Source organism: Rhipicephalus microplus, chromosome 3 (assembly GCF_043290135.1).
Source record: "Rhipicephalus microplus isolate Deutch F79 chromosome 3, USDA_Rmic, whole genome shotgun sequence".
NCBI lineage: Eukaryota > Metazoa > Arthropoda > Arachnida > Ixodida > Ixodidae > Rhipicephalus > Rhipicephalus microplus.
Genome location: NC_134702.1, coordinates 6,448,102 through 6,460,655, shown reverse-complemented (window position 1 = coordinate 6,460,655; position 12,554 = coordinate 6,448,102). Strand labels below are relative to the sequence as shown.

At 45.0% G+C, this 12,554-nt stretch overlaps 1 protein-coding gene across 2 annotated transcripts in view; it reads right to left on the bottom strand.

Moving 5' to 3' along the window:
- Positions 1–12,554, bottom strand: part of Rbp6 (RNA-binding protein 6) — a 361,701-nt gene that overhangs the window by 26,024 nt on the left and 323,123 nt on the right. The gene's annotated exons all lie outside the window — the stretch shown is intronic.

Below are 12,554 nucleotides of genomic sequence, written 5' to 3'. Positions count from 1 at the left end.
TAGCATCGCTTCAGCTGATTTTGTTACTTTCGCATTCTTTTTAAATGAGGACATTGCAAGTGATTGGAAAATATAATAATTAATAATTTTTGGGATTGAACGTTCCAAAACCACAATAAAATTATGAGAGAAGCCGCAGTGGAGGGCTCCGGAAAATTTTGACCACCTGGGTGTTTTTAACCTGCAACTAAGAACACAGGCCTCAGCATTTTCGCCTCCACAGAAAATGCAGCCGTCGCGGCTGGGATCCGATCCTGTGAAGTGAAGGTCAGTAGCCGAGTGCCTTAGCCACTAGAGTTGCAATGTGGGCTTGTTGGTGACATTTGAAAGAATTTTCGTAGCGCTCTGTACTCTCAGTCTTTCCCTTCCCGTTTTCGTATTTCAACGTCGCGCTGCGAAAAATCTTGGCTGCTAGACCAACGTAGCCGGTAAGAGGTTGGAAAAGATCGTTCTCGTCTTCAGATCGCGTAGCACAAGCTCTCCACTCAACAACCAACCAATCTCCTTGAGAACTCATGGAACACGTCGTTCGCATTAAGAATTTTTATCACCAGAACTTCTTTCACTTCTCTCAAGATGCATTTCGTAGTGGTCTTTCTTACGAAACCCAGCAAGCCATCTTTACTCATCGTCTTCACGCTAACCTTGATGTTAGCGTACAAGCCAACTCCTTGACTTTGTGAAATAATATAATGACGTACTCCACAGACGCGTAACATTAAAAGTACCCCTTTAAACTAGCACCCGGATATTATTATGTTGAAGAAAATGATTCTAAACCGACTACTCCAAATTAGTGCGTACAAATACAAATAATAAATTGTCCAACCACCTTTCAGTGTCATGAGGCTTGTCTCCAGGTTGTGCGCTCAAAACTCTGCCATTTGTAAATAAATAAATCTTCGGCCTACTTCAGAATATTATGGTATTTACTTTTTGAGGGAGAAGGCTGCATTGTGTTCTCTTGTCGGTGTGTTAAGTAGCGCTGTTTATTTCACCCGAAGGAGCGTACAGTTGCCGTCATATCTTTCAAGCCTGTTCCACTGCAGAAGGTTTGCGTAGCTATAATCAAGCGGACAATTGGTGATTCATGATTGATGTATATTGCGCGGTCCTTGTAGTCCGTGTTTTCTACCGCGCATCGGGGAGGGCTGTGGCCGTGTAAGTCTCTTTCACAATAACGCCGGTCGAGGGTTCCCGATGCTCAGTTATAGGAACTCTTACCACTTTTACATCCAAATTGCTGAAGGCCGAAGGCAAGCCGCACTTGCACTTTTACATTCATTGCGAAGGCTTCCTGACTTTCCAAATTAATTCGAGGCGCAAAAAATGATTGATTGATTGATTGATATGTGGGGTTTAACGTCCCAAAACCACTATATGATTATGAGAGACGCCGTAGTGGAAGGCTCCGGAAATTTCGACCACCTGGGGTTCTTTAACGTGCACCCAAATCTGAGCACACGCGACTACAGCATTTTCGCCTCCATCGGAAATGCAGCCGCCGCAGCCGGGATTTGAACCCGCGACCTGCGGGTCAGCAGCCGAGTACCTTAACCACTAGACCACCACGGCGGGGCGAGGCGCAAACAAGGCGACGAAAGAAAGAAAAAAGAGACACACACATTTCCAACTACTTTGTTTATTCAGAGGAAAAAAAAAAACAGGCATGCTATTCATGCAGAGAGCATTGTCCCGTTTCATAACTGCACATTCAGATGTCGCAACTTTTTCTGCGATAAAGATATAGAAGACACACTAGCGCAACAACCACCTGCTTGAATAATCGTTTTGCCTCATTTATTAAATTTTCTCACTTATGTCGATTTTCGGCAACCACAAAGCATGCGGGAATATCCGGGACACGCTTGCAATAATGCATTGCCAGGTAACACTCTCCGCAATTACAAACATTTTTTTTTTTTTGCAATGCTGTTCGAAGCTGTCATCTAAGCGCTGCGTTAGTGTGCTCTCCGTATCGCGATGAGTTGCGATATGTGGACAGGCCAAATCGGGCGCTATCCCACACTGTCTGCATAAATAGCAACCCCCGTTTTTTCTCGAGACAACCATATTAGTTGGAAGTGGCGCCTTGTGTGTGTGTCTTTTCTTTTGTCGCCATCTTTGTGCTTGTCACCTCGAATACCAACACGCCCAGTTGCTCAAAGGGGATCGCTGTACTCAAGCTAAATTTCCCGCTTCATTTGTTTCTCCATAGCACCCATTTAGCGGTACAAGCTCTGCGACAATTTCGCCAGTATGTATAATTCAAGCTTCATGCATAGTATGTAAAATGTAACTTGACACTGATCTCGTGTGATATCGTTTGTGCAATAACCGATGTTACACTGCCTAAGGCGTTCTCAGGGAATTCAAATATTAATAATTAGGGTTTTACATCCCGAAACAACGGTAAAATATTGAGAGAAGCCATAATGGAACGCTCTAAAAATGTCGACCGCCTGGCGTCTGTTGAGGTGCACCTAAGAACAAAGCAGCGAGCCTGAAGCATTTTGCCGTCGTCAAAATGCGGCCGTGATTCGATCCCGCGACCTTCGAGTGAGCAGTGGAGCTCCGCAGACGGTGCGTGCATCGATTGGAAGCAAAAGTGAAACGACATCCTGCGGCATTACACCCATATATATCCGGTTCTCAGGCCTTCGCAGGTTCGCCCAACAATAGTGAAAGAAGCCTTCGCCGTAGTTGGTGCGCATCCTTGTTAGCAAGGGTCCCGAGTCAACAAACTGTGTGGTCAAGGAACGTAAAGGCTAACAGTTGGTCGAGTTTGTTCGGACTGACTGCTGCCAAAACGGAGCGACGGCGTAGCACGATAATCGGCGCCTGCGTTTGTGTGTCCTAATCTGTCGCGTCGTAACGTTCTATAGGCCGAATTTCGCAAAATTTCGATGGATCGTCATCACGAAACAGCGCTCACTGCGGCTCCGCTACTTGTTGCATGGCTCGCCCGCTGGCCATTCGCCGCGCAATTTGTTTTGTACCGCCAGAAGGAAGCGCCATTTACAGTTAGCCGCACATGATTATTTGCGTTGCTCAGGAGAATATTTGCGTTGCTCAGGTAAACAAGAAAGCCATTCCAGCAAAATATTTTACAGGAACAATATTGACACTTGTCTACTTACCTCCAGAGTCCAGGGAACCATCTTCTGCAAGACTACATGTTTACAGAAGGTCTACCATGACGGAATTTTTTTCTGTTTGTTCTTAAGGACACCATCATTACGAAACCGGTGATTATGGTGTCAAGTATTCAGACTAATTAGGAATTACTAATTCGCAATGTTTTCATTCACCAATATGGTACAGCGCCATTATATAAAAATATGGACATGTAGTAGTCATTTTTTTCGAAAAGATTGCCAATTGCTGGGAAATGTTAACGCCCACGTGGTACTGCTTTAGTGTTACCACATTCACATAATCGATATCGGCTGCCAAGTCAGCTGGTGTTGCCGCGTTTGCATAACGCTGAATTATTCAAGCTGCCCTGCTAATTCACCAGCCCAATTAGAAAATCAAAAAAAAAATTCTTTATTGACAACAGCAAAAATATTATTACAAATTCAGGGTCACTCGAAGCTAAGAACAAAGTATGAACGTGGTTTTCTTTCCGTGATTATATTCATTTTTTCCCCTGAGTTCTGAGGCGATGGTGTTGACGAGGCTGTGCTGCATTACACGACCTCTGGGGTCACAATGTATGTTTGAGGCTACATAGGCGAGTAGACTTTCTTTACTTTGGCAATAATTTTCGGTCGTGATTATAGAAACAGCCCAGTACAAACTTAAAAATATCGCTACGGAACTCTTGGGAGTTGCAATGAGGAGTGTGCGTGGAACCTGGAAATGTACAGGGGAATATGAAAAGAAACGCGAATGGTACGACGAGCTGTTTTCATTACGCTCTGATCTTGGCGGCAATAAAAAGGTGGCTCTAGTGGCTTTTCTTATTTACCGCTTGAAAATCAATGCCAAACAGCAAATAATGTGGTTGCTAAACTGTTGACGGTTATTTTTATCCGCAATGCACGTTCGCGAGTGCACGGGTTGAAAAGTGAAGTCTTGTGAGATTTAGCGAGAAAGGCATTCATGGCAGTATCACGACAGCGGTGGACTTCGTTGGAAGTGTGTTGAGAGCAGATTCATTCTTTAAAAATACCAACGCTAAGAAATGCGCGGGCACAGAATGGAAGTACTCAGTCCGGTGTGTAGACGACGAGTGAGGCTGTTTAGCACGCGACACCGAGGGGATGCGGAATTTAGCCAACCACACAACCTGCCGAAATGTCTGTCCGGAAAGTGCATTGTATCCAGCGTGTGTTCCATTATCGTTTTCAATTCGAACAGCACAGATCTTCTTATCGCGACAAACGTCGACTTGTGTGGCTTGACGCACGCACTTGGCGTTCACAATATTGATAGATGTTTGCCAAGTTCCCATTTTCATTTTTAGTGGTGAATAGCAGGGTACGTCCGTCAAATTTCAGAGGCACATACTTGCGCTAGAAACTTTAGCACACACAAACGGAAGCCCTTGAAGGCTTTCCACAGACCACAAGGGACAGAGCCACAATTCTTTATCGTCATCAGCCACAGAATCAAGGCAGCTCACATAATGCCTTTCATATTTGTAGCAGGTGCCTCATTTCTCCACGGGAGGATGAACAATGGCATATTGGCTATTTTTCAGCTTCCAGAAAGTGTGAATATTTATGGCATAGCGGGTACCTCGGAACTGCACTTGTAATAGTCGGCATAAAAAAGTGGCTCAAGAAATGTCACTCTAAGCTTTCGCTGTGGCATTGTGCATGATGTTCCTATCACATTTCTGGCACACACCCACAAATGGGCATCGGCCAAGAACCGGGTGGCAGGAAATTAGTGGTGTCTCGCCGTTTTCGTTTCTTCACACAATGCAATGGTCGAGCCAGCCTTAGATCAAGCTGGCAGAAAAGCAACTACAACCAGGTTGTCTTCTCATACGTTACGGCACCTGGACAAGAACGTCACCTAATGACTCCAGCCGCACGTCTCTGCGGTAAAATGTCGATGCCAAGAGTAGCGTCCCGCATGGAAGTGAACGAGACCGACTGTATGCACCGTCTGGACTCAAGGACGGCCCCAAAGACAGCAAGTGTGTTCCCAAAAAACACGACTTTTGAGGTCATGTCTTTCCTTGATAACTGCGCTCCTCCCATCAACAGTTGCACATCAAAGCCATTGTGGGAACACGGTAAAGAAGAACTTTACTTCGAAACAGCTGGACCTCATCTACATCGGCCAGCTGATTTATGGAAGATGAAGGCCGTGCGGATGCGAACTTGTGCATGTGTCGCCGTCTCAGCCATTCTTCACGCCGATCAGCATCGTACGTGGCCGACTGACTACCTGGTGCGAACACCGCACATAAGGGGCCGAGGCGACATGCTGTTCTAGGAAAGAACTCAGCACACTGTGCCCACTTCGGAAAAGAGAGGTGATCTATCGACGTAAGAAGGCGCTCCTAGCCTCTTCGGTACTGCCGACTTTAGACGGTCTAATTAGCGCACGCACGTACGCAAGCTCGCACACACACACACACACACACACACACACACACACACACACACACACACACACACACACACACACACACACACACACACACACACACACACACACACACACACACACACACACACACACACACACACACACACACACACACACACACACACACACACACACACACACACACACACACACACACACACACACACACACACACACACACACACAAACACACAAATCGATGAATAGGGCAATGAAATAGACAAGACCCAGCGCTACTGGAGAACGTTTTTTAGAAAAAAAAATACCACTAGGAGCAATAGAGCGACATTGACTCCGATAGCGCCACCTGCTATTTTCTCAGCTAATCTTTTCGGTTATTCAGTCTTACCACCATCACGTCTTCCAAAACAGTGCACTGGGCAGATTGCTTTCGAGATATGTGCGTTTTTTACTGATGAGAGCCAACGACGCAGCACTCGCAGGCCTATCACCCGCCCAGCTTCTACCAAGCGCTTTAGACATTTCCCCCTCGGCCGTCCTACGTGTTCGCCTGAGCTGCGGAAATGCGCAGCGCACATGGCCCTTCGGCAACGGTCAGCCTGATGGCCTCCAAAGCACGAACAGCTTTCCTTAAAAAAGTCGCTCAGACGTGGAAACGTCTGGCCAAAGTATACACCTTGGCGCACGACAAGATGGGATAATATGATGACATGTAATATCGCTCTATTTCCTCAGGTTTTTGCCGAAGGTGAATGTGCGCCGCGCATTTCCGCAGCTCAGGTGAACACACAGGACGGCCGAGGGGGAAATGTCTAAAGCGCTTGGTAGAAGCTGGGCGGGTGATAGGCCATTCGGATACCCGAAATTAAGCTCTCATGTGATGCGCGGCGTTGGGTTCTGCAGGTTTCGTTGTCATGTACGTAGTCCTTTTTCATTTGATATTCCACAAGTGAGCAGTACGAATGCAGACTAGGCAAACTCTCTTCTAATACCGGTTAGAAGTCGTGGAAGCTTGCAGCAATCATAGTTGTGGTGCCTGCACACAGCAGTCGTTAACGTGCATAAGAAGAGAAGCTTGCCGACGTGTTGGAGCAAAGGTCTTAGAAAACGTGCAAGTGATGCATCGAACGTAGAGCAATGTTTAATGGTCTCATATGCGCAGTCACCTGGCCGATGAACAAGCGATGAATATAAACGGCGATAGCCTTGAGAATTCTTCCGCCAACACTAGCTCCTAAATCTTGCAAGTTTTGTTTTCTTGGCTTATAGTGTCACCACGACCAACGCTTCTTCTTTGTTGCTCCAAAGCATTCCTCACTTTTCGTTAGATGCCAGGTTGTCTTTCTCAAGCCACGGCGACGCAGTGAAATCCAGAAATAGCCCCGCGTGATTCCATCGGCTGGATCGGCTCACCCCCTTATAGGGGCTACGTCACCGCCCGTGAAGGTCCACGGTTGCGGAGCTCATCTCTTGAGCATAGAACGACGCAACAAAGAAGATCACACAAACACGACGTCTTTTCGTCTGTTTTCTTGCGCCGCTGTGAATCTATGCATCCGTACTTACTCGCATAATTGTCAGTGCTACACATCTCTTGATGTTGACGGCGAAGGCCGTACGACCATTGCGACTGTGGCTGGTTGGCGAGATAGGGTAGTGCAAGCACTGTCGTCGAATCCTCGCTATCACGTTTCGATATCGCACCCGAAAATGCCATAGACCACAATGAAAGTAGCAGAACCTAATATACGATGCGATCAACGGTCATCACTGATGATTCCCTTGTTGTTCACCACGACCAATAATTAAATACGTTTTTTTATCGAGAGAAGAATCACACAATTTGTTTCTCCCTGTCACGACTCACAGATAAATCATTATTTAAGTGGGCATTCATTTGTAACTCAAGGGCTCGAAGGCATGCGAGGAAAAATGTTTTCGACTGGTGATAAATATAACAGTAAAATCAATAAAGAAAACGAAATAAAAAGGAACTCCGCTATACGTTAACTTACCACGTATCAGAGCTGTTACGTACTGCTATGTAAACATGAAATACGGTGACGCAATCCCGGTAAACGTCACAGAAGATTGTAAAATTAACGTCCTTGCAATCATGGCAGCCGTTGCGGTTGCACTAAAGCTTTACTCGTGCCGAACGGGAAAGGGCAGACATATTGTGAGCCCACCATTGAAACTGCGACTGAGGTATGAAAAATTTCTTTCCAGTGACAAAGCAGTGTAAACTGAGGGGCTCGTTTTCTCTGTTAGACACAAAATTAATGAGAACTAACAGACTGTTACGGAAATTTAACCAGGAATCAACTATGGTCACTCTGAGATGAAGAACTTGGCACGGCACTGCCCCATTTTCTTTTGTTTTTTTTCTTGCGTCTGTGTTTGTTTGTACGCCCCAGAAAAAGAGGCGGTACGTTAAGTCAGCTAGAATAAAACCACGGAAGCTGCCAATGTGTTGACTTATGGAAGGAAATGCCTCAATATGTGACAATCTGAGCGCGATGTTTGGCGTAGACCACAAGAACAAGCATATGGATGAGGACGCAGCAATTCTTTCCACATGAAACAAAGCGACTGCTGGCGGTTTACCGCAAAAAGGAACTTTAGCGCCCCATGCTCGCTTAACTTTGGTTTGAGCAGATAAACGCGGCCTTACGCAGAGAAGTGACGATAATGAAAAGCGAAATGTAAATAAAAAATGAAACACGTCAAGATGGAAAGGGTCAGGAGGGCGGCGTGATTAGGAGAGATATGTTAAAGAAATTGCAAAAAGCAAAAAAAAAAAACTTTCGTGAGGCTTCTAAAATATGGCCAAGTATACAAAAAATACGACGTTTTTACTCCTTGTCTAGCCAAACATAGCGCTCACCCTACGTATGAGGCCTAAATAAGACAGACAAGTAAGGCAGACAAAAGCAGGCATGTGAGCATCGAGGCGCCGTAACTACGTTACTACTGTATCTAGCCAATGAAAAGGCGCTCTTTCGCTGCTCCGGGCACCACACTAAAGCAAGCACACTGCAGCCGACGAAACGCTACATCCTCGGCGACGGTTAACGTCGGTGTATAACGTCGCTGCTCACCACACGTTTCGAGAACTACTCAAGACTACACAAAGAAAGATAGAAACACAAACTGCAACTGCACACGCGTATATCGGTGCCAGATTTGCGGCTCAACCGAAACAAGCAGACAGTCTAACATTTCACTCGGTGACAAGAAAACCTATTACACGGTATGAGACACAGCTCAGTGTCGAAGGCAATCAGTAGGGGTGATCTCCGGTGTTAGAGCCCTACGGAAAACATGCGCTTACTGTACAACGTATGTGCATCGCGCGAAGCTTTCCAAGAGCGCTTTGCACACGGCTGCACCGAAGAGGCCACCGTCACTACCGAGTCTAACGCTGAATCAGCCGAGCACAGTTCTATTGTTGGGATAGGAACACAAAACGTGAAGGGACGCCACAAAGCTAGGCATAGCAGAGTTGAACAGGCCCAGGCTACAAAACACGCACACAGTTTAGCATTGTTCCCGAGAACAGTTAATTCGAAGGCATCGTGTTGGCTACTGAACCAGGAACGTGACACCACAAACAGTTTCACATCACTGGCGGACAAAGCAAACAAGAAGGGTGCGTTAATTCTCAGCAAACACTTGGATTTACTTTGCTGATGCACATTAACCTTAAAAAATCATGCGCGCATATATATATATATATATATATATATATATATATATATATATATATATATATATATATATATATATATATATATATATATATATATATATACACGGTAAAAGCAGTGTTGTAAGAAAACATCCGCCTTGAACAACACGTTGTCAACAATTACCGGCTACACGGTTCTTGAAGAAACACAAAATATAAAAAAATCGAAGAGAAAGCACCCTTCGTATTTGCGATGAGGAGGCCTCCGCAAGACTAACAAACGAGAGCACATGCTTTGCCGGAGACCTCCCGCTGCTCATCTACAGGGCACATGCGAGACTCCTCCTCTGCGGAAAGCCCGCGGTCCATACAAAACAAGCCGCCGCGGGGCTCGACTAAGAAAGGTCACACAGGTGTAGTAAGGAAAAGCACCGCAGAGAGAGAACGCGGGTACAGGCAGGGCGGGCAACAATTCCGCTCTCACCGAGCAGCTCTACAAAGAAGTTAGTCAAGGAGTGCGTGCCATAACAAACAACTTGATGGCAGCATCGCCTCTTCGGAGTTGTAACGCTTTCTTCCGAGCATGTATACACTGTAAACCATGTTCCACCACCAAGTACACAAAAAAAACTCTTTCGCCATTTGCGGGCTGTCTTGCTTCTCTTTCTGGCTTGTTCTAGCTGTAACATCTTCTAGGAGCAAGATGTGTTACGAGTCGACAATTGCGGCCCATATGACGGATGCGGGTGAATAGTTGCAATGCGCTCATTGAAAAGTTTTCACTATACGTAAGTGACTTTAGATTGACATATGCCAATTTTAGGGCTATCTAGACGCCCACAAGTTTAGACGCATTCTTGGTGCGTATACTGCCTCCTGAAATTTTATTTGCGCACACCAGTTTACCTTGAAGCATACTGTTTAGTTATGCAGAACGGGAACATCCTAACCGTTACCGAATGGCAGCTCAATATATTATAGAATTGCATTAGACCAGTTAGTCGCTGTACAGTTGTGCTGTGCGAGCGGTCTATCTGTGTGGTGTTCCACCCTTGATCATGTCAGGCAAAATCTAGGCAATCATCTCCATCTCTTCATTAAAATACTTCTATCTATCTCTGCTAGATTTTGTTTTTGATTGTGTGAGTATGGGCTATATTATACCCTTCGACGCTCGTGTAATAGGATGTTACTTGACTAATAAACTCAATTTTTCAGTGATAAGGGCGTTCTAACGATTGAACTCTCTGCTTCGCATGGGTGTTCCGATGTGTGAAAACGCATTTACTCTAGTGTGTACAGACCAGATAAAATGCCACTTAAGGGTGGAAAGTGGTTAACAGTGCAGAATAGCCTCCATGCGGGAAAGTAATATTATTGTCCCGTGCAGTTATTCAATTGCGGGACAAGTATTATGCGCAAAATTTTGCAATAAAAATATAAAAAAAATGCTCAGTATATGCTCCTTCACTGCAAAGTGCAAATTTGCGAAGCCGCATATACAAAGCACTAAAAAAAAAGGGGGACGTCGCGTGACGCCTTTGATGAAAACAAGATATTCCGATGTGTTGTGTTGTGTGATGAAGCTGGCTCTCCGCGTAGAGCAATGGCAGCATTCGCCGAAAGAGCTCAGTGTTGTGAATCTGGCGAGAATCGGGAAACAGACCACGAAACCTTAACTTGCGTAAACACACACAGAAAAAGGTGCGCCCGCCAAAAAAAAAAGTGCTCAGAAAGAAAAAGAAAAATTAAGTGCCGTCGCACAGTGACTCCCCGTGAGAATTCACCTCGATAAAACTTGGTTAATTTTAATGAAACGAAAGGCGTTTTGTTCCTTACGGTCGGATAATTTATTACATATCTTACTAATGCCGTTGCCGGAATTAGCCACACATTATGAAGGATGCCGGTTGGGGCATTCCGGCCCCATGAAATGGCCTACAAGTGGTCCCGAGACTGGGCAAAAAGAGGAAGACTATGGAACACCAAAAACTGTCGACGGACGCAAGGAACAAGCCCCGCAAGCTTTTGCAAACGCACCGCAGGAATACCGAAGCATGTCGCAAACATCTCGAATTGTTTACGAAATCTAGTCAATGACTGCACTGCTTGCGTGAAATTTCATCAGTGCATAGCAATTATCCAGCCATAACTCACTAAATGCTTTTCGTTTCATAAATATTGGTCAAGTATTGGTCAAGTATTTTTATTTGGTGGTTCTAACCTGCAGTGACAACCTAGCCTGCGAGAGAAAGAAACCAGAATTCTGTTACCAACGCAGAAACCTTCGAGCTCATTTTTATTTCCTAATTGAGCCTAGCTGGTAACTTACCAAACCAAAACGAGTGAAATAATAGTGAGTGTTTTGGACGCCAGAATTCGTTATGTAGCTGCCCTTTAATGACCGTTATACAAAGCTTTCGGGAAAAGTTTCAGAGATCTACGTCCACGTGCAGGCTCGTGAGATTAGGCGTGGTTAACATTGTAACTTGCGATAGTTCGCGCTAAGTGTGTGTTGTGTGGCGTGCAATGTTAGTGCAATGCGCGCTCGCATTCCGAATAGACGTCCGGGTGAGGCGAGCGTCATCCGAGAATGCGTCAGTGAACGACAGGACCGTCTGGGCAGTTACATCCTTTATTTGTCAAGAAGCGTGCTTTTATGGAGATAACGTAAAAAATATTCTTTGCAAGGAAAAGAGAAAGACGAGATAACAGTTTGAAAAATAAAGAGTCGCAAACTTTTTGCGAAAATCATTTTCCTCACGTATATATATATATATATATATATATATATATATATATATATATATATATATATATATATATATATATATATATAAATATATATATATATATATAACGCACTCGTTAAGTACACAGGTAAAACACTTGCCCTGGTGTCAACATATTTACACCTTGACTCGCGGCGAGAGTACACTTCCGCGTGCAGACACAAGCAAAAATAAAAAGGTAACAAAAAATATTTTTATAACCAAGCTTCGAACAGACCAGATTCACAACCCTGCGTGTCGAGAATGTGACGCGAATGGTCTCAAAGCGTAATTTGCCCGTTTCTAAAATGAAATTTCTCGGTTATCCGTGTTTGTAATTGTGGTGCCACACTGGGCATGCACCACGGCTCACCCTACGGCGCACAGCGGTTGCTGAAATTGGTCCATTCGAGCGCCGTCTATACTAGATTACGAACAGTCTCACTACAACTACCTTAAGAAAAAACAAAAACAAAAACAAAACAAGGTGAGCGTCGGTACGCATACAGTGACGCTGTGAG